We start from the raw sequence: 23,409 nt of genomic DNA on the forward strand, positions 1-23,409 counted from the left end.
AAAGTAAACAAAAATATCTTAAAATATAGAATTAAAAGTGGTTCTTCACAGGCTGATAAAAATGTACCTGTGCCAGTAATACTCTGAGCCTGTGACCTATTATTGTTAGGGTGGACACAGAATTGTTATTAAGATTAATCATCAGAGCCTCTGTTTTCAGTAACACACACACACACACACACACACACACACACACACACACACACACACACACACACACACACACACACACACACACACACACACACACGAACGAACATCAAAAAGATGCAACATAGAACTCTGTTTGCCTCGTACTAATGTAAGAAAGCTCTCCAAGGAGAAAGAGCAAAGGCAGTTTTATTTTATGCCTTAGTTTAGATTTCATGTAGACCTTATTTTCTTTGACATTACCGCACTTACGATCATTTATTTATTTTTGCATTTAAGAAAGTTAACAGCTTACATAAAGACAATGAAAGGCTTTAGTTTTTTGACAGATGTTGTATGCAGATAAACTATTAAAAACCTTAAAATTTTTAAAATGGAAACCACTGAGAACATATCCGATTACTCGATTCACCTATGGAATAATCAACAGAATATCCAGTTGTTAAAATAATAATAATAAGATAATAATAAGCTGCAGCCCAACTGTTATCCGTCTTCAACAAGCAAAAAACAAAAAAACAAAAACCCCACAAAACCAAGTGTCCATCTCATCGGTCAATTCACCATTTCCCCCCACCAGCATCAGACCATATTTCAAATAAAACTTGTTTCCATCCTCTGCTCTTGTGCTTCTTTTTTCCAAGTCTAACAATAGCCGGCTGTAACGTCCTGTAATTGGTGAAAGGCTGAAACATCAAAAGAAAAATAATAAATCATGGATGAGTTTGATTTGGGAGCCACCAACATTTGACCATGATCCACTTCTCAGTCCACTGAGGTCTCACACTTCATTTTTGGTTGATATCAACGTGGAAATTCTCAAAGTCGGGACTAAACAAGTTGGGTGTGGAAATAATTAACCGAGTCTTATTAGTCAGAGTGTTAGATATGGGGGAAATGTGTAGATGTAAAAACCTGTCTCACTTTAAAAAAAGACCAAGTATTTGTTTTTTAACTCACCCTCACTTAGCCTCAATTCTGATGCATTGGGACAACTCTTTAGCGTTCAGCTTTCAACATGGAAAACAATAAAAACCTACAAAAATCTGTGTTAGGTGGGGCGATGGATGACATAATTACACACCCTCTAAAGAGAAGAAAACAGCCAGACAGGAGTTCTCCTGGGAAACTCTTCTGTTCTCCTGGTTTTGCACTTTTGTTTTTAACTCCACATTCTTTCTTTTTCTGTTTGGTTGGGTTTAGGCACCAAAATAGCTTTTTCGGTTATAGAAGGAAAAACCACAGTTTGAATAAAAGTACATAGTTTTACAATGCTAAACACACATTACTGCATTAAGCACTTCCTTGATTACCACTGTCCAGTGACAATGACAAAACATGAGTTTTCAGCTCATAAGAGTAATCTCCTTTCCATGATAAAATATTCATTTTGGTGGTTATGTTTTGGAGAAAAACATGCAGATTAGAAAGATCGGGTTTTTGCGAACTTATCAAAGAGTCCAAGAATAACTTGGAAAGGACAAGTCTATTTATTAATGTGGAAACCTGCATCTTTCCTAATCTGAACCAGAGCTTTTGGGACCTAAACCCCACCACACTTGGGAACCAATATGATAGATCTAGAGTCAAATTGTCCTTTACACACCCCAAGCATTTACAACAGCCTTATTCTAAAATTACATATTGAAAACATGTTGGTGAACTTATTCCTGGCAGTATATTGAAAATGATGTCTAAGAGATGATCAATGATTTAGTGAAGTCAACCAAGAACAGTCTATTCATACTCCTGTTGAACTTTAACTTAAGGCAGCAGTTAAAACTGGCTTTATGGTCCATACGTCTTTCTTGTTTTATTTGGACCAAAGAATGACCTGTTTTTAGAGAGCTGAAGTAATCTTCTTTTTCACTGCAAGCTTGTAATAACATGGATTAATGCCCCTAAAAAATATCCATCAAAAAATCCATGAAAATGTTTTCCAAACATCAGCTGTTCATATGAAATGCATGATATGCAGTAGCTTCCGTCTTAGCCGTATCCATCGTCCTTGCTCTCTCCTTTCCTCACTTCATTGCATTTAGAACATTATGACTTTGCTGAGTGTGTAAGGAAACATGAGCACCACTGACATTAACCTCCAGTTTAAAGTGACAGAGCACACAGAGAGCCAGTCCCTTTGTTCAGACCTGTGTGTAGTTGAAACAGGGCGGGATCGACACTGATGGAAATGGAAATTGAGCTGATTTGAAAAACCTGTCGAAATTGATGCAGTATTGTTTTTAAAAGCTGTCTTCTGGATGGTTCTGGACTCGTGTTTGGCCTGAAGCTTGGACTCTGCAAATAATTATGAGTCAGCTACAGGAGTCCACAGGAGACTTGGTCCGGGACACGGTTGACGGTCGATGAGTGTGACCATGACGTGTGCACTTCTGAGTCACTTTCAGTTGGGTTTTAGTTTGAGGTCAGAGACAATAGTCCTCCTTTACATAGCACAAATTTTGCAATTAGCACCTGTTTTAAAATTTCTCTTTTTCCCCCATTTAATTATCGTTCCCGTATCTCATTATTTTGGCCTGCAGCAGTGACTCAGTCAAGTTTGGTTCTCATTTAAAGACATTACGAGCAACCGTAAAACATTTCTTTCTCTGTCTGTGTGAGCATGCCGACACATTAATCCACATTCAGCACCGTTTCCAGGCTGCCACATTCCGTTACATAAAAGTTTAATTCATAAGAAGATTTGAGCCAAAACAGTCACAGAGAAACAAAATTACTGCTGAGTCTCTGTTTCCTGTGATTTGTGGTGGCAGGCACATAATTTGTCAAAGAAAGCTGTGCTGTGTTAAGTGTGTTTGTACAGTGGTGCGGGCTAACCGCATGCCAGCTCTGATTTTAGAAGTGGTAATATTTAATGACTCTACAACACCCGTCTGATTTGTGAGTACTTGACTCTGAGCACCACTCCTTCCTTTTGGTGTCCTTTCTGATTTGCTACTGCCGATGAAAACCAAGACATTTAGTTGCATTGCCTTTCAAGTCTTAATGTAAACATGGAGTTTGCTGGGGGGGGTGAGCGTGTGCAATTATAACAGAAACATCACTGTAAGTGGATATATCAGCAGCTGAAGCAAATTCTGGTCTACTGCAGTTTTACTTTTTCATTTTGGTCAATGAAATGCCTGCTAAAAAATAAGACTTTAAATCACGAAAATATCCCTTAAACATTATCTGGGAGTGTAGACATGATTTCACATGTTAAATCCAGTACTAAGTAGAAAAAAAGAAAAACAGACCGAACCCCCTTTTTCTCTACCGAGACTTCTTTCCACTACAAAGAATAATTACTTTTCCCAACTCCCGTGCCATAATTGGTTACTACTCTTTTATCTTATCTATGTGCGCATAATTATCACAGTCATCATATTAGATTATTTCATGCATAATAAATGAACTCAAACTGTGTGGGTAATTAGCATGTTAGGATATGTGCCACGATAAGAGGTTCGCTCTCTCAAAGAGGCTATTGTTCAAGACATTCCTGAAAAGTGAGAAATGCAGAAAGAACTGAAATATTGGATGATCACTCTATAAAGTGTCTATTTATTTTCTCTGTGTGTGTTTGCACTCACATCTCGGGTACATTTCTCATAAGAAGTAATGTTATCTTGGACTCCAGGTTTCACACAGAGTAGTTAATATGCGTAAGATGCAAAAAGACATGGCAGGAAAATGGAGACTACTGTAAATGCTTGACTTTGGCAGCAGTCTGCTGTATAGATCTTGTTCAGTCCAAAGGACAGATGTGCAGCACTTCAGTCAAGCTTTCAGTAAGTAGGTTATAGTGTGCTGTTAATATAATAGGCATTTAATATTTCTTAAACTTCTTGACATTTTCAGAATATTTGTAGGTTGTCTTCAAACAAGCTTCCATTATAATACAACATTACTTATCCTGCCTTTTACAAATAAATGAAAGTCAGTTAAAGGCTAACTAAAAAATAACATTGTGATACAGCTGTTAGTCATGAACAACAGCAACTCTTTCAATTGAAATAAGTAAACCTGCTGCTGATGCATCCTAGTTTAATGCTGCCTGCTTGGAAACAGTTCAGCTATTATTTAATAAGGGGAGCCAATCAGGACGGCAGTTTGAATTGCCTATAAAGACACTGGGATTTGTGAAAATGCAATAGCTACAAATTTTACTACTCAATTAAAGTCCAATTTTCAAAAAGTGTTATTAAAATGCAGTGTCTGTCATGTAAATAAACAGAGAAAAAAACGTGAACTTAAAATACAGGTGATGTCACTACTCTGCAGAGAAACCATCATCGAGCCTAAATTTAGACTGTTTCGTTTACGGTATTAAAATAGTTTTATGTATTTAAATGCAGGAAACATGCAGCTACATTAATTCAAAAAGTTTAATGTGTCAGTATGTGCTCATAAATCAGTATTTCAAGGCTGAAAGTGACATTGTGGATACTTTCAGGTACATACTTTGTCCTGCAATATTTTTGGCACTAACACCTGTCACTGATAAGTGCCTAAAACCTGCAATACACCGTAATAAGGAGTTATATTTTGCCATAGCAAAAATAAAAAGCCATATCCATATTGTGCCCAGTGGCTTTATTTGACCCCTCCCCTCCCCCGATAACAAAAATCCCAAAAAAAAGAAGAAAGGCAAACAAACAAAATCCTGAAAGTTTCAGAGTTTGTACAATTAAAATCAGCGTGTCTTCTGCTATCAGATATAATTAACTCTGTAATAAAATGTTGTGTGTGCATGTGTCGGGCTGTGGGTGTGGGTGGTGCAACATGCAATGTTTCCAATACCTAGCTGAGAAAAAATTTCCCACCTATTTTCCACGTAGACATTCATAAAACCCACACTATTATACATTATTATATTTCTAAATGAAAATAACATTAGAATCTGACAAACTCCACTGAGATCAATCCAGACAGAGAAGTTTTCAGCCTAAGAGGTGAAAAAGCACCTCAGAGGAGTTCATAGGAAAGAGCACTTTAATTACCAGCGACTAAAAAAAAATTGAGTAAAAGAATGAAAAATGACACATAGTCACGCACCCACACAGCTCTCCCACGCACTATGTGACTTCATAAAGGTTCATCTCCAAAGAGTGATGATGGTTTTGTGCTAAAAGTGAGTTATAAACAGCTGTGGAACTGGCGTCGTCTGGAGACGGTACAGAGTCAAGTGTGTTTCTGTATGTCTGGGCTCGAGTCTGGGAGAAGAAAGACAGCTATCCAGATCCCCCTCCCCCTGGCTGCTCTCATCTGGTCAAGGTCTCCATACCGCTCTGCTGTATCTATGCCTGGATCCCTGCTGGCACTGCCTTGGCATTGCTGTAATGTTAGTGTGGTGTAAATGGGAATTTGAAATCTGATAGTGCTGATTGTGGATGAAATTTGTTTTTTTAGTTTAAAGAGCTTTTCAGAGGGGATAAGTAATTTCGACAGCCTCACTGAAATCATCAGTGTTTCATTAGTGCTCTGTGCTCACACCTAAAGATTGCTGTATGTGACATTGTTTTTAAATGTGATTAGTACCACACATCTGAACTTTAACACTAGTCTTGTACCAGGACTGTAAGGGGATTCTCCAAATGGTTCAAATGGAGACCGTGTCTCAGTCTTTATCTTTTTAGAACAAGTTCAGCAACAACAGTCTCATAGACTCATAAGGCTCCTGTTAAGTGATTTATCATTTGGATTTGGTGGCACAGAAGTTTTTAAAAATGTCTCTCTGGCCTGGTTGGGGAAGCATTAAGTAGCCAGAGCAAGTCCTGTAGTTTATCCAAGATGTATGAAAACCCAACCATTCTGGTTGGTAGCAATAACTGAGTTAATGCCTCCAATAATGAGCCTTTAGCTCTAATAACTGAAGCCTGCAGTATGCCTCTTTCAACTCGCCATTATGTCTAAAACAATAATTGCACAGATTCAGACCACACCACTGCTAATCCAATTGGCCTCATTATGGAAGACTTTTTTTCTAGATTGCAATGTTTCCTCTGAAAAAAACTTCTTGTTAGGAAAAAGCCTTTTAGATAGGTTTTTCTGCAATAGGTCAATCATTTCTGTTCCATGTTATTACCTGTTATATAGTAACAACAAAAACAGTCTTACCAAGATGTTCCTTATGTTGTAAGGGACAGACCCTACAGTGATACAGAGAAAACTACCAAAATTTAGACAAGCCCTTATGAGCAAGAACTTAGTGACAGTGGAAAGGAAAAAAAACTTCCCTTTTTTAAACAGGAAGAAACCTTCAACAGCACCAGGCTCAGAGAGGGGCAGCCATCTGCTGCAACTGGTTGGGAATTAGGACAAGGGACACGACAAAAGACATACTAGAGACAGAGATTACTAATAATGAATGATTAAATAAAGTATAAAAACGCAGTGAAAACAAACAAGTGAAGAAGAAACACTCATGGGAAGCCTCTGGCAGCCTAGGGTTACCTGATCCAGCCCTAGGCTTTTTCAACAAGAAAGGTTTTAAGGCTAATCTTAAAAGTAGCAAGGGTGTCTGTCTCCCAAATCCAAACTGGGAGCTGTTTTGACAGAATAGGGGCCTAAAAACTGAAAGCTCTGCCTCCTATTCTACCTTTGTAAATAAATATCCTAGGAGCCGTAGACAAGCCAGCAGTCTAAGCGTGAAGTGCTTTATTGGAGTGATATGGTACTGTAAGGTCCTTAAGATAAGACGGTGGCTGATTATCCAATACCTTGTATGGGAGGAGTAGGAGCTGAAATTTGATTCTGAAATGAACAGGGAAGAGAACCCAGTATTAGAGAAAAATGCTCCCTCTTAAAGCATTTGGATCAACTGAAGGTTTTCCGTCAGAGAACTCATGTTGGAAATGATATATTCACCAAAGGATAGAATTTGGAATATTTAAAATTCTTTCATGCTGCAAAATTCATCTTCAGGTTTACTCACTCCTCATTCCCATTTGGAAATTGACAGCTAAGGTTGCTTTGCAATATCATCTTGAAGTCTATTTATGCCCACTGTTAAGGCACAGGAAGCCTCTGCAGAACGATAGGTGTCGCCACTTAGACAATACTGCCATGTAAGTGATGTTATAGGAAGAGAAAAACTCAAAACTGTAAGCAAAGACTTTGCCAAGTGTTTTTTTGTTGTTGTTGTTGCAAAGTCTTGTGGCGCAACACGCCAGGTTACAAAAATCAAGAGCTACACAACTGGGCAAGGTGACATGATGTGACATCAAAACTGGCATGTGACACCTGGGACACTGGGCTTGCATACAAACAGAATAAAATCATGTGGGTCTCCTGGATCCTGGATCTCCTGCTAGCTGATGACGACAAGACTGCAGTCTTTGTTCACAAACAACACAAAAACTTGTTGTGAGTTGCTTTTTACAGATTTTGCCAAACTAAGTTCAGTGCCTGGCTGCCAGTCTCTTATAGATCTAGTGGTAACCTAGATAAGTCTTCTTATCTAGCTTGAATATGAAAAATATCAAACTTTTCTGTTAGAACATTTGTAACACGTCCATCCATCCATCCTTACCTATATTTGGCACTCCACCCTTTTTCTGCTGAGAACCATGGACTCAGACTTGAAGGTGCTAATTTTCATTTCTGTTACTTCACTCTCAGCTGTAAACCACTTCAGTGTGAGGCCACAGTCTAATAAATTCAGCAGAACCACATCATCCACAAAAAGCAAAGACGTGATCCTGCAGCCACCAAGGTGGAAGCCTTAAACCACTTGGCATTAATAAAAATTGTAAATAGAATCAGTGACAGAGGGCAGCCCTGGTGAAGTCCGGCATCTACTGGGAATGAATCTGACTTATTGCTGGAAATGTGGACGTGGAACACGTGATTTTACCTGTGGTTGCTTTCGTTCTTGTTTTTTTTCCCCATTTGTTCAGAGCAAAGTTGACCAATGGGCCACTCTCAAAAAGAGACGCGTGGTTAAGCTTCTCAGAAAGGATTGGCTGCAGCGTAGTGTCAGTTGGACTGTGAAGGTGAGACCCACCATGACAGGAGATGAGGGATGACTTACACCTGCCTTCTTGATGCCCTCTTCAAAACAGGCCTGCTTATCTTTCCAGGATATGAGAGTGTGTTTGTACAAGCTAGGGCTGGGAAATTGAGAAAGCGGTTTACTGTTTTGAGGTTTTCTTATAAGTCTTTTGTGTGAATCTCTCAATCTCAGTGAATGGCATGCTACTGTTCTTCTTCTCCCCCGTGGTCAGTGGTATTTATAAACCATCACCAGCCGACATTTACAGACAGAGAAGCACCTTCAAGACACTATTTTCTGTACTGGGAAAAGGACAGAAAGTACTTTGTATTTAACTACCTGGATATGGAGCTGGATTGTGGTGGTGGCGAAGGGGGGGGGGGGGGGGGTTAAGTGGTGCATCTCTAATGTGTGGAAAAACATTGTGGAGGCTACAGAGAGAACCAGGGTGTCAGTAAATTCTGCAGCCTCAGTCCACAGGAATGTCATGAATTATTATTAGGAGCTGTGCACTCTGAACAAACAACTGAAGCAGACATTCAGTGTGCCAGTGAAAGAGTTAACTTTCTTCCTTTGGACTCTCACCAGGAGGGAAGAGTCAGAAAGAAAAAAGAAAGGTTAGTTTGCTTCAGACACTGATGGGGAATTCCTCTCTGTCTGTTCTGCCTTTGCCGCCTCTGCCAAGTCCATTGTGCTTCTGCCTTCCCGAGCTGTTTCATGCTCAGACAATGAAAGAGTGTTTAAATTTGCAGCAAAAAAAAGTGTTACCTTTATTCCTACTATGGCCTCATTATTTATATAATGGGCAGACACTGGCTGTTTAAATTCAGAGAGAATGAGTCTGCTGTAACCGAAGCTTTCTTTGTGCTTCCTTCATCCATCTTCTTTAATGTACATATGGGAAGCACTTTTTTCTGTCTGAGAGACATTGAAAGATTATGTGCAAAATTTACTACTGCTATACAGCACCAGGCTGAGGAGATTATCAACATTCTTCACTACATTTATGACTTTGTCATCAGCGTGTACTGTAGTGTATAAATTTCATTCTACCACATGACTCTGACATTTTATACAAGATGGACATTAAAATAACAGATCATGTCTTCATGCTTTATATCATTTATGTGCAAGATGTGAAAATCTGTAATCTGTAAGTCATTTTATGATGTATTATTAGCAACAAATTTAAAAGTACCTTTTAATATTTTAGTTCTATTTTGTGCCACCAAAACAGCCCTAAGGCATGGGCCTGGGACCTCTGTGCGTGCCCTGTAGTGTCTGGAACTGTGATGCTGGCAGTGGATCCTGTGAGCGCTGTGGATTGGGCATATTCCAGCAAACCTCTTGATCAAATGTGCTTGTTGAGAAGCTGGGTGAAAGTATTGAGCACTTGTATTGGTCCAATACACCCAATAACATGAATTTTGATGCTGTGTAAGGGCAACTGCCATTGGGCAGTATCCAAGTTGCCCCGGATGCATCCAATGGAGTGTGAATGTTAGAAAGTGCTTACGCGTAAATAAGTGTTGTATGAATGTGTGTGTCACTGGTTGAGATTATAGTAAGAAAGTGCTTTGAATGCTCAACTGACTAGAAAGGTACTACACGAGCACCTTTCTAGTCCCTAACATAGGTTTAAGCAGTAAAACCTACCTTTATATGTTTGGGAAAGGATATGAGTAACAGCAGCCAAAGGTTTTCAAGCAGAACACTGATTGTAGTTTCATAAAAAGATAATCAGAAATCAGTGATGTTCGTACTGCAGTTCATCACTTCATCTGACAATGAATGTACCCATATAAAATAATGTAAATTGTGGTCACTGGCTGTTTAATCCATTCAGTCTTCCCATTCAGTGCTTTGTACTTACCACAGAACACAGCAGTTCCATTGATTTATCACAGAGGCCACATCTTAAAGATGTGATTCATTTCACTGACTTACATGTACATCAGTTAGGAGTTTTCAAAATATATATTTTTCAAAATATATCTAAACTTGTGCAGTCACATTATAGAGATACCTCTGCAGGATATTGCATAATATGAGCCAAGACAACTTCTTTTAACTGGCCTGCTGTCTGTCTGGATTGTTTGATTCATTTTTGTGAGAATCAAGGCAGGATTCCACCTGGGAAATGCCTCTTGTGTCTCCTCTCTGTGTGTTAGATCTGACAGTCTGACAGCTGGAATGAAGTGAAAACACATCCTTTATGTTTTCAGTGTGTTTTTACCTGTGTGTTTGCCTCAAAAGATAATGCATGTAAATCTTGATATACATTTTGCATAACAGATGCACTTTGGTGCCTTGGGATATAAACTTTTTTGGGCAAGTTTTGAATCGGACATAAATGTATTCTCAAGTAAAAATATTTATCCCAGTACATGGAGGCAAGGCCAAGTAATATCATGGTATTAAAAAAAAATAAAAACATTTTTGCCTTCCTTTTGACGTCTCGTACATAAGCAAAGAGTAAAGATATAGTCAGTTTCATTATATTCTCAACTAGACAAGCAGATGTGTGACGTAGGTCGAGAGAACAGTGGTATTAACTTTTGATACCTATAATGACAGTTGATAAGAGGCATTTTACTAGTATCGTTTCTTAAAGGCAAGTTTCTCAAATTCAATACAGAAATTAATATTATGTTTTTCAGGGCAGTCACTTTTATCATATTCATCTTGTGATGAAGCAGTTTTATTCTGAAGTTGTCTGGTCTCTTCAGAGATGACTGGCACCAATCCATAGGGCACGACAGCTCAGTGAATAGTTTGGTGATAAGAAGAATTAAAAATGATGCCCCTTTTATAGAAACACCTTTAAATGAAGCACCAGCAGCACACCCTCGTGCTGCTGTGCAGTTTTTCAAATGTTTAATTACTTCTCAGCTTCCTTTAGCATCAGTGGTACTTTAATAAAACTTGTAGCTTTGGACTCCCAGATAGCTAACCCCAGTTAGCTGTACCCCTGCTACTCCACTAACCTGTTCATGTTTCAAATTGAATTTACCCTCTCATGAGACACCTGCCAAGCTAAAAACTCTAGTCTGTGAAACATAACACTAGAGACTTGAGCAGCCATAGTTGATTCTGTTCCTGGGGTCATAGTAGCCCCCCTTGAAGGAAATATAAAACTGCCAACTAAGAATAAATTAGATTTTGCAAGACTGGAATTCACTTTAGCAGTAAAGCACCTGTTTGCATTAATTTTGAAATTACTTAAGTCACTCAAATTATTACTGATTAATACTGAAACTGACAAAGTATGTAATTTTGATTTAAAAAATACCAGACTCATCCTCTCCATTCAGAACAGTAGTGACATGCTTAGCTGCATGTTTTTCTTAAACCACTGGCTGTGTCATGTTCAAAAAATTTATGTGGTCTTTTTTAGGAGAAATGGCATCAATTCCACTTTACATGGAGCAGCTCTCTTTTCTAGTAATCTCATCAAATTATTGAGCCCCCAAAGTGTGATTATTCAGAGTTGGGCACACAAAGCAGAGCTACACACATATATACTATGAGTCTTCTAAAAAAGAAAGCTCCAGATCAAAGTCCTTGGTATAACTCACAAATGGACACCTTAAAGCAGATAACCTTTAGCTGAAGAGGAGGAGATAGTTTTTCACTAATTTAGAAAACCTTTGTCTGGCTTGCAAAAATAGTTTTGTGCTCTATAAAAAAAGCCTTCTGTAAAGCTGGGACATCTTCCAATTCATCACTGATAGAAGAAAAAAGAATAATCCCAGGTTTCTTTTCAGTACTGTAGCCAGGTTAACAAATATGGAGGACCACAAGAGCCATGCGCATGGAAATAAAGAATTCTGTGCTTAAATAATGAGTTGTAGAATAAATTCTGCATTTGTAAATTCATTTTTGAATTCCAATTTAGTAAACTGATTTTTAAAATGCTTTTTAAAAACTTCATTTCAAAACCCTTTTTCGAATTGCACTTTAATAAAGTGATTTTCACAATGCTTTTTAAAATGGCGATTCCACTCCTCATTTCAAAATCCATTTCCCTTTCCTGTTCGCTCAGGGATTAACTTTTGGATTAGCTGTTGGATTAACAACTTCATTTTAAAAATCCTGCGGCTATTCAAATTAGCCACACCGTGGGATGTAATGAGTGAAAATGTGATGTCGACATATGTGGACGCCAGGTCCTAGGAGGTTAAAGCAGGAACTGCACACGCTAGTTTAAAGGCTGTAGGCTGCAGCCGTTGCTCTAACACTGTGTAAATGTAACAGGGCTCAGTGCTGGTTCTAATAGTCTGAGCTGCTTCCAGCTTTATTTGTGAAGAGCACAGCAGTTTACAAAACATGTAGCCAGCTCGTACAGATGTGACGTAAAATTTTCATAAGCTAAGATGACCTTAAAATAACGTGGCGACGTGCGGTGATGCTATCGTTAGCCATGTTAGCACGTTACCTTCAACAGGTGGTCAGACTGAATAAACAGGCACTCAGTCAGAGGTTGCGCTGTTTGTTTTGCTGCAGGGTCTTCACATATCCGTGTCAAGTCGAGTGTAAATCCTGAGGCTGAACGGCCTTTGTAAAAGCACACACGCTACTTAGCAGGGCGAAGCTATGAGCTAGAAAAATCCAGACAGACAGCCTGTGTCTGTCCAACCAATCAGAGAGCTCCTTACAGCCCACGGTGTGGCTAATTTGAATAGTCGCAGGATTTTTAAAATGAAGTTGTTAATCCAACTGCTAATCCAACAGCTAATCCAAAACTTTTAAAACAGCTGATATTTATTTAAACTCTCTCTGATTGTTCTGTTCAGTAATTACTTCCTTCAAACCATCAATGTGTCTATTACACTCAGTTCCTTCTAGACTGCTGAAAGAAGTCATACCATTAGTAGTCAATCTATCTCTGTTAACGGGTGGAATGGAAATTGCGATGGACCCAACCACATAGTTCACTTTACACACTTTTATTTCCCGGTTGTTGGCTCTTTTTCAGCTGCCATCCACACACAACACAACAACAACCCAGTCAGGACCCAGTTAATCATTCTAAGCCGGTGAGACGTGATCGCTGATGCCTCTCAGGTGAGTCCGCCTCCCCCGCAGCGGTGCCACAGCCCATGCCCTGCCACAACAGATTACATGCTTTTAAGATGGTGGTATTAAACTATTACTTAAAAAGCCTTTACTTTACCCTCCTGTCTTAGCGATTTATAGACTAATCTCCAACCTTCCTGTTATTTCAGAAATTCTTAAAAGACTAGTTGTAAAAAAGCTAACTGACCATCTGCAGAGGAATAGCTTATTTGAATAATTTCAGTCAAGTTTCAGAGCTCATTATCAAAACAGACAGCTGCTAATGACAGTCTTATGGTTTCTGACAGTGGATCTCTGTGCATTTCATGTTAAACCTCACCTAAGTGCAGTGATTTGATATTGTTAACCATAATATTTAATTACAAAGCAGAACACCATATTAAAGGAATTATGGTTTGAATCATATCTATGTAAAAGAATAACGGATTTGTTCGTGTAAATGTGAAGGCTTCTTCGCACACAGAAGTTCGTCACAGAGTTCCACAAGGTTCTGTGCTGGGACCACTGCTATTTACATTATACCTGATCACCTTTCATTGCTATGCAGATGATACCCTGCTTTACAGTGCTTCTGGAAAGTATTCACAGGTCAAATTGTTCCACATTTTTACTATGTTACAGCTTTATTCCAAAAATTAATTAAATTCATTTTCACCTGAAAATTCTAGATACAATATGATAACAAACTGGGTAATTATTTTTAAACTTTGACTTAAACTCTGCTCTTTTTTTTCTTTTCTTTTTTCTTGTTATGAGATTTTCCTTTCCACTGTCGCCAACTGCATGGTCATAGGGGATTATTTCATTGTTGGAGTTTTCTCTCAAATATTTTAAGGTCTTTACCTTACAGTGTAAAGTGCTGTGAGGCAACAGTTGTTGCGATTTGGTGCTCTATAAATCAAATTGCATTGAATTGAACTGAAATTGGACAATCTCTTTTTATTCCACTAGTCTATAGATTATCTTTTCTCTCTTCTCGATGCTGCTCTCATTAACTAGAAAGGACTCTGGAAGTTTTTTCACTGAAAGGCCAGACTGTAGGAAATTAGACGGGTCTCTTTTTGTTTGCTCAGTCCATCCTGACTCATCACTGTGGGTATTTTTAGCTGTAAATTCCGGTTTGGCTTTCCCCACACCGTTCACAAGGCCTATCATATTCTTTGAGACAGAGAGGAATAATCAATGTCAAATATCAGCCGAATGACGATTAGTGGTGTACATACAAAGTTAAAAAACCTTGTGTTTCACAGTGTAGCAGCTGGATAACATGCTCACATCAGTGTGCGAATAGGCTGCCTGTGCTGTGTTTTGTCTGGCACAGCTGCCTTTATCTGCTGCATGCTCATTAAATGCTGGGCTTAAATCCATGGTGACGCCATGCCAGCTCCGGTTACTCCCTCGGGAATACCTACTATTGTCATTCACTGGCCAGATTAAAGCTATAAAACTAAACTCTAACTAACTGTTGAATATATGTGAAGGAACAATGAGTGTATTTAAGTAATAAAGATGTCCTCCATTGGTAAACCTCAAGTAGAACTGGGGCTGGTTCTTGACTCTGCGCAATACTTTAATCTCCCCATACAATCAGATTCCTCACTGTTGAGGAGGCCAAGTGACCTGATATCCTGTTTGTCAGGAGAACAGAAATATTTCTGATTGTTGCACATCCTGCCGGTTAGCGATCTGTGGCAAATACAGCTGCCGGGCATGAAGACATATTTAGCCTCTATTGTATGAGTTTGGACACAGTCATGCTCTGTACTGAGCTTATCTTTAACGCAGAGGAATGTTTTTGAAATGAGATGTTGCTGGCTTGTCAATATGTGTGGGAGATTCTTGTAAGTTTTGTACATATGAGCTGCTAGAATTGTCGTGCAAAATTAATTATTTCCTTTTATCCTTTTATGTGCCCCTGAATCTCTGTGCACCAAAAATGCTGTCTGTGTTTTATTGAAATGAAATTATGCCATAATGTCACTTTTGCTATTAGCACCGAGAGTCTGTGCATGCCAATTGATCCTGCTGTTGTCATAGCAACATGAACCACTAAACCTCTGCGCAGCTGTTGTTATGAAAGCCCTCGAACAGCTGGGGGGCTATAGCTGTGGAGGGATTGTGGGAAACAGGTCTTTTGGTCCTCCCTTCACACCTTGACCCCAGAACCTACTAGCAAACGGAGGGGGATTTAGATATCTTAAAGATGCCCATCTGGAATTTTTTTGCTCCCTGTACAGAGATTCCATATGATTAGAGATAAAGTTTAGTCAAGAAGTTGTGAATATTCACTCATTCCTGTGGCTACCCAAAACCTGCTTTGCCATGAAAGCGAACAGTGAAAATTGAATGAACCAAATGAGGCTACATTCTCTCCCAGGGTTTGCCTGATGCATTGGAGCATATCCCATTATTGATATGAGCAAATGTTGTACACAGTGCAACAATAAAGCAATCATTTTACAAGGAGCACAACTTGTCCAGGGAGTAGCACTCTGTGAGCCCCACTCCTTCAGTCATAATAAACCCTGAAACGTGAACCAACAGCAAAGACTCATCCTCCCACTATTTGATTTAATGCAGAGCTGACTGGGGTGGTGTGAACCTATCACTACATCGAATACTACCTTTTTGTAACTCGTTCAGCATTACAATGCTTTTGCACATAGACTCTTTTGAAAGCAAGGCAGAATCTTTACATATTTACAGTAATTGTACTCCATATTTATCTTTTTGGACTCTGCTAGACTAGCTTTGCATGATTCCCAGTTCAAAATAATCCTTATTTCATCTGATTAAATTTGCGAAAAGGGCCCTTTAAGTTCTTTTTGGTTGCCCCTTACAAACAGAAATTGTAAACAGGTGCAATCTAAATTTCATTCTGGCTTTGAGTTGGTTATTTGGAATATCAGTTATAATGGATAAAGGGGAATGGTGAGAATTCTAGTGCTTTGGATATTTAATATTTTATACGTTCCTTTTAAATATACATTTAAAACACATCCTATTAAAAAATAGGATGTGTTGCTGCACTTTCCTTGCAAAATTGCGACAAGCCTGTTGGAAATTCTTAAAATGAGAGCTATCACTTCTCACTCATTGAAAAAAACATCAAAAAATGAACATAGCCAACATGATGTAACCAACTGGTTTCTGGACAAAACCTCAGCATTAACAATTTGTCCCCTACTATATGATTAATGACTAATCCACAGACACACATTATGGAGTAGCTAAGTAGTAGTAGTAGTATTAGTAGCTATCCTTAATCCTAAAAAAACACCTTGAAACAAATGACCCCCCCCCCCCCCCCCCCCCCCCCCCCAAAAAAAAAAAAGACAACAACAAAAACAAAACAAAACTGCTGATTAGTACTAAAGGTACTAAAAGTACTAAAAGTGCTCCGAAAAGTATATACGGCATAAACACATTCAGGTGAAATTCAGTAACATGAATTAGCAGAGGTGGGCCCTAGCTATTGGCTGCCGCTGCTCCACATGTCAAACCAACTTTAAGCTTCAGCTGTATATAATGATTTTTACTGGTGTAAATTTTGGAATTTTAACATAGGAGTCTGTTGGGATTAACTGGCCTTTGGACCCAAGCTTAAATTGCCCTGAGAGGAAGAGGAACAACAATTTTTGGCTGTTCGGTGTTGCTTCGTTTTCACTTTGCTGCTTGGTTTACATGCCTGGACAGCCAAGACTCCAAGAATGAGAGCAAACTTTTCTGTTTTATAATGTCTGGTTGCAAAAATAATTTTCTTGGGAAATATAAATCTATACTGAAGTAAAATGTTATTTTCCGTAGAGGAAAATGGAAGTAGAAAAGCGCAAGTACAGATCCAGCGATTGTACCTGATACTGGGCAGATTAAGGAATGCTAATGTTTCTCTTGTGGATTTCGTGAGGAACAGGGTGATTAGACCTCCACTCTCCTGGGTGGAGACCCTCACTGCTCTAGCTTCCACTCTGATTTTTCTTTGACGTCGACAGGAAGATCAGCTGGGTCTCAGAAGGGCCATGGAGCGAGAGGAGGGGAATGGTGTGCACGGTGGGTTTTGGTATAAAGAGATTCCCCTTTAGGATCACACACAGGGGCCAGAGGGATCACCTAGGGAGGAAGAGCCATTGAGCTTAGGGAGGGCTCTGGGAAGGATTACCGTAAGGCTAAAATGTTTTCTTTGTGGCTGAAGGAAATCTAAGAAATGCTCTTACCCAAATCTCTGGTCTGAAGTGGCTGCTTGACAGCGAAACTCAACCGATAGTACTGGGAATAAATATTTGCTCCTCCCTTGAGTTCTTCAAATTTTCAGTATTTGTCACATTTATATGTTTCAGCAAACAAATTTTAATATTAGTGAAAAATATCTGCCACCATGTAAATATAAAATGCAGTTTTAATATGGCAGCAATTACTTTTTTAAATATTTTTTCCTAATGAATGAGAGCGTCATTGAAAAACTACATTTTGTATTTACACAAGTTATTTTTGCAAAATAATAAAATTAGTTTGATGATACGACATATCTAAATGTTACAAATATGCAAAAACCAAAGAAATCAGGGGGAGGGGAAATTACTTTTTCTTGGCACTGTACATCCTCAACATATTTGTTTCCCCCCAGATTTAAGTTTTTCTTTACTATCTCTGTTTTCTGATACGCCCCCTTTCAGAAGCAAAAAACCCCAAAAACTTGATACTCAATTACACACAGTTTTGAAAGTTATAAATGATCCAAGTTGACTTTTGTTGAAAATAACATTTGGCGCAGTAACAACAGTAACATTGTCAAAGGTGTAGAAGAAAATGCAGTGAAGCATCAGGAGTGTTATGTGACAAAAGGACAGCAGGAAGAGCAAAAGCAAAGGTTTATAAGATGGCAGCGAGACCTACAGGAACATTAACCAAAAGAAAGGAGGCGGAGCTGGAAGTGGTAGTGTTGAAGATGTTAAAGTTTTCATTTGGAGTGACAAAACTGGACAAGACTAGAAATGAGTCTAACAGAGGGGCCGCTAAGGTTGAGTGTATATCAGAAAAAATGAGAGATGCAAGGCTAAAATGGTATGGCCGTGCAGAGGAGGGATAGTGACATGGCTGACAAAGGTTTTATGTAGCTTGAGGTGCCAAGCAGAAGGAAAAGAAAAATACCACAGAAAATATTCAAGGATGCAGTGAAGGAGGACAGGGAAAGAAGAGGATAGTAGAGAGATTGTGAGATGGAGGCACATGTTCCCCCAATGGGAGCAGCTGAAAAACGAAGGCCGCAGCATTATTAAAGTCTTGCTGCTTCATTTTCCTGTATAAAAAGTAAATGTGTTCAACTTATTTTGATGTATTTTATCACTGGAGTGGCCCTATGCCTATATCTATATCACAGCCCATCCCCACATTGTCCTTTTTACATTAACAGGCTTGACATTTTCAAGTTGAGAAAGAGCTAATAGAAATAACAAGTTCTATACAATTTAAAACAACAACAACAATAATAATCAGGATTTTCTTCCTTTTTGAATTGTCATAGGTAGCGATAAACTAGATGGATTATGGAAATGAAATGGGTTTTGGATGACATGGCAATTTGCCCAGTAAAATTAAATGTTAAATTAAATTAACCACTTTGTTTGCATCCTCAAAATAAATAAATAAATAAATAAAAAATCTCTTTCCATTTTCTTAGTGAGACTGATAAACTTTAAAGTGAGAAAAGTATCTGGGCTCAGACATCAGCAGATTTCATACCAGTCCTCCCTACTCATAGGGTGGTACCTGCATACCACACAGAGTACTCCCGACTGAGCTGTGTAGAACTGGATAAATACCATCCCTTAAGAAGCTCTGTGTTCACAGATTGCTGGAGGTAGGTGGCCTGCTGTGAGGCCGAACCACACTCCCACTGTTCTGGGGGAGCTTTAAGTGAAAGATCAGGTGTCCAGGCCTGAATGCCTGATTGAACTTAAATCTTTTACATGTGCACCAAAAATGCTCCGTGTGGATCAGTCACAGCCAGCCAGTCAACTATTCAATGGAATTTTAACCACAGCCATTTACTGACCTCCCTGTTTTCACCTCTTCAAAATTATAATCACATTTGTACAGGGTGGGCCATTTATATGGATACACCGTCATAAAATGGGAATGGTTGGTGATATTAAAGTCCTGTTTGTGGCACATTAGTATATGTGAGGGGGCAAACTCCTCAAGATGGGTGGTGACCATGGTGGCCATTTAGAAGTCGGCCATCTTGGATACAATATAGTTTCACTAGTTTTTAAAAGGACAACTTGTTTTAGACCAGTTTTCGTAGAAGTCGATCTAGAATCTGGAACAGTCTGGCTTTATTATTTTAATGTGACAGTTTATGATGCAGACTGGTTTTAAGAGGTTAAATCTGGTTTGAATGACAACTTTATATCCTTCTTAAACAAACGATTGACCAGTTGCATTCCTGCTCCTATTATTTAATAGTGTTTCAGTATTAATAATAACTTTTGCTAAATGTTTAATAATTCTATAATGTCTCAATAGGCTGGGAGTGGAGGACAGACAGACAGAAGATAATACAACAAGGTGCTGCGTTGTTGTGGGCAAGCTAATTGTAAGGTGCCATTTTCCTGTTGTGTGATGTTGGATATTATTATAAGTATCAGAGGCAAATCTATGTGCGGTTTTGTTTTGTAGAGAAATGTTGAGAAAGCGGCATCAAGATCAGTTCTTGTAATAATTTAGGAGCACAGAGTCACATGTAATTCATACTTTACACATGGTGGCATATTGTTGTTGGGTACACTGTGACTGATTACCCTGCTGAAGTTCAGTTTAACCAGTTGAATTTCAATCACCTGAGCAAACTTTATCCCTATTTCTTCAACCCCTGAATTGTTATGTTTACTCGCTTCTTGCTGTAGTTTGTCTGTGGTTCTGTTTTTTGAAGTTGTTGATTATTATGATTAACCCTTTAGTAAATGAACTGTTTGTGCACATGTTACAAGTAAACAATAGAGTCAGTTACCAATGACACATCCACACAAAAGAAGACCTGGGTTTCAGGTAACTCACTTATTCCATGTTCTTTCCTTTTTTGTTTATTACTGTTGTCTTTAGCTACTGTTTAGTTAGTGTTAGTCAACAAAACTAGGAAGTTTAGGAACAGATAGTTTTACTTAAATTACCCATTATGAGCCTCCTCTGTCAGGCTTTTGAGACATACCACCCTAGGTGCATGTGCACTAAGAAGACAGCAAGAGGTCACCTGAGGAGTAGCCATTTACCACAATTAGTTATTGCTCTTGTTATTTTACTGGTGAGGTCAGGCTTATATTAGCAATCTCATGTAAAAATGTGACTTCATTTTCTTTAAAGTTATACTAGTTAAATATAAAGTGTGTTAAAGTGTCCTAGTCATGAATGATAAACTAGAAAAATCAGGTGATGGGAAAAACATATATTTTCTGTATGTTGTTTATAATGTTGAGCAGAAATTATGTGGCGATGGAAACCACCATCTTTAAAAAGACCATTACTTTCTAATGATACCTGGACCTCCCGGAGACCAAGAATAGGGCACTTCATTGGTTTCTAAGAAACAATTGTCTGGCTTTTGAATGTTACTTTGGGCTGGATAGTGGTTCTATATTACATTTACATGACAAAACAACCCATTAATGCCCTCAAATTGTTTTTTAGATCCTCATGACTGGAACTTCTTCCCACAAAACACTTAGTTTGCTGCCGAGTCATTGAGACAGCAAAGCAAAATTGTAGCGTTCCACTTTTAGTAAATTATAGGCACTCATTAGTGTACAGTTCATTTATCTAGTTTTTCACTGGGGACATTGATATCAAAGGGGTTGTTGGGAGAAAAAAACAGGTTAGGTTATTTTCTAATTAGCTATTTTAGAATTATTTGAGGAAAATGGAAAAACTCAGTAGCATAACACCAAAGCCAGTATAGTACATTCTGTACTGGACAGCTTTTACTCTAAGGCAGGTAAAGACTATGTTTTGCCTATTTGTGCTGTGAAGGTACTTCCTATAACGAAGAAGTCGAACTTTCATGGTTTTAAAACAGAGCAGACATGTACTTCTTGGAAAAAAAAAGCCAACAATCAACAATGTTGCCATAGTGGGTAACAACGCTTTAAGCTGTAACATTATTTCTTTGGCTAGTAGGCTACATTTACCAGTGGCTTAAGTTACTTTGCCCTTGGAATAATTTCAGATTCTATCTCTCTCTTTGATGTAAAAAATACACTAACTGGTGTTTTTGTTTGTCAGTTTCGTACGTTGGAAGAATGGAAATGATCACATAGCACCACAGCATGCTACAGCATTACATTACAGCTGTACTACTGCTACCCAGTACAGCAGTAGTTTAGTGCTATTTCACGCAGGATCAACTCTAAAATGTTTGTGAAGCAAATGGTGAAAGTCATAGTCCTATATAGTCATAGTCCATATAAGGATAGGATTGTAGTATCTGAGGGTTGCATGTTGTTATGGTGGGTAGAACTATATGCTCAAGTCAAGAAGAGATTGACCCAGGGGCCCTTCTCTATGGAGTCGGCATATTCTCTGTCACATGTACTGGGAATTGGCTACAGCTGTGAATGTGAATGTGAATGAATGCCTGTCTCTAAGTGTTAGTTGTATGTCAGATTGGCAGGCTGTCCAGATGATATCCTCTCCAGCCACCTGTATTCCACCAAAGGAAGGTTTCAGAGTCACTCTTGATATCGTTCATCAAGCCTCCAGTTTGAAATGTCTGATTCTATATTGTAGCTACTCTATGTATCAATTTCTATAAATGTACCTTCCCTAGGAAGAGCTTAGTTAAGAAGTTAAGAGTTAAGAACTAAAACAATGGAGGAGCTGTACACACATGGCAATCTAGTTTTTTGCCAAGCGGTGTCTGGTTATACTAAGCCATTTGTCTCCTCGTACACACAGGCAAGACTAATCGCACAGCCAGTCTTCATGTCCTCTCAGCCCCTAAGTGTCCCCCACCTCCTACCCTCTACACCCAGAACCTCCACCACGATTCCCCACCAAGGATTGTTTTACGCTTAATTTTGTTAGACTTAATGAGATTTCACTAATTAAATCTCCTCCTGGTTGGAGGAGACCCCCTACCTCCCTTTACATTACCCCCCTTCCACTTACTACCACTGCTGCCCATGGAGATTGTGCTCGTTTTAGACAAATAAACTTTTTTTATGAGAAACAGGACAGTGGGAGTTTTTCAAATTTGATTGGGTTTGTAAGGGCAGGAAAAGATGAGCTGCAATACAATAGAAGTGGCAGTTTATGTGTATTAACTTCAGTACTGCTGTTCTTCAGCCATATTTTGAAGCACAGTAGCCAAAGCTTTAAAGCAACTCCAAGTGACAGGTCATCACAACCATGCACACATGTTCCAAATACATGTCCCTAATAATAATCCCTGCTTAGCTGCATTGGAGTGCTAAAAGGGAAGTGCTGAAGGGTGGGACTCTCTCAGTTCAAGCAGTGAGGCCTTGGAGGTCATTGTTGACAGCAGCCGGTTGCCCTGCTATTGTGGATGACCCAATGGGACTCTTGCAATGACTATAGTGGGAGCCAACCTCCTGTTTCCCGTTTGAGTCCCGGACACCTAGTGCCAGCTTCGCCGCTTGGCTCCCTGGCCAAGAAGTCCATTATACCCCTAACACTCCCCCATCTTCTCCCTCTGAAGCCTCTGTGTCCATTGTAGCCCTGCTCCCCCATCCTCTGTCTGATTTATGCACATGCACATACACACCAAACAGCCTCACATGTGTGCTGTGGCCCTCGGGTGGGCGAGTGGGCAATGTGCCCGTTTCAGATGTGAGTGCTTCCTTGATGAAGGCCCATGCTGATCGGATTTCTGCCACCTGTCATTCAGTTTAGGAGGCAGGAAAGGGGGCAAGATTGCTAGTGGGTGGTGTGGAGTGAGAGGGTTGGGGATGGACTTGGGGGGTGGCAGCACAGGAGAGATGCCATGGCAATCTGGCTCAGGTCCTGCAGCCCACTGCTGTTTCAGTAGTCTCAGAGCCTCTCAGACTCAAGCGGTCCTTTTTGGTCAGTTTATTTTTTTCTTAAAGTTCCTGCACAATAAGGTACATATCTTCTCTATGATTGAAAGAACACAATCAGTGCAGTTCAGTGGACTCAAAGAAAAATCCATGTTGGTT

At 39.2% G+C, this 23,409-nt stretch overlaps 1 protein-coding gene across 4 annotated transcripts in view; it reads left to right on the forward strand.

Annotated features, from left to right (window-relative positions):
* pknox2 (pbx/knotted 1 homeobox 2) overlaps positions 1 to 23,409 on the forward strand; it is a 105,048-nt gene that overhangs the window by 6,552 nt on the left and 75,087 nt on the right. The window contains exon 2 of one of the 4 annotated variants that reach the window (XM_076888921.1): positions 13,122 to 13,210. The exons of the other annotated variants lie outside the window; for them this stretch is intronic. The gene's annotated coding sequence lies outside the window, so the exon portion shown is untranslated. The remainder of the gene's footprint in view (positions 1 to 13,121; positions 13,211 to 23,409) is intronic. 4 annotated transcript variants of the gene reach the window in all.

The sequence above is a fragment of the Maylandia zebra genome, linkage group LG10, assembly GCF_041146795.1.
Source record: "Maylandia zebra isolate NMK-2024a linkage group LG10, Mzebra_GT3a, whole genome shotgun sequence".
NCBI lineage: Eukaryota > Metazoa > Chordata > Actinopteri > Cichliformes > Cichlidae > Maylandia > Maylandia zebra.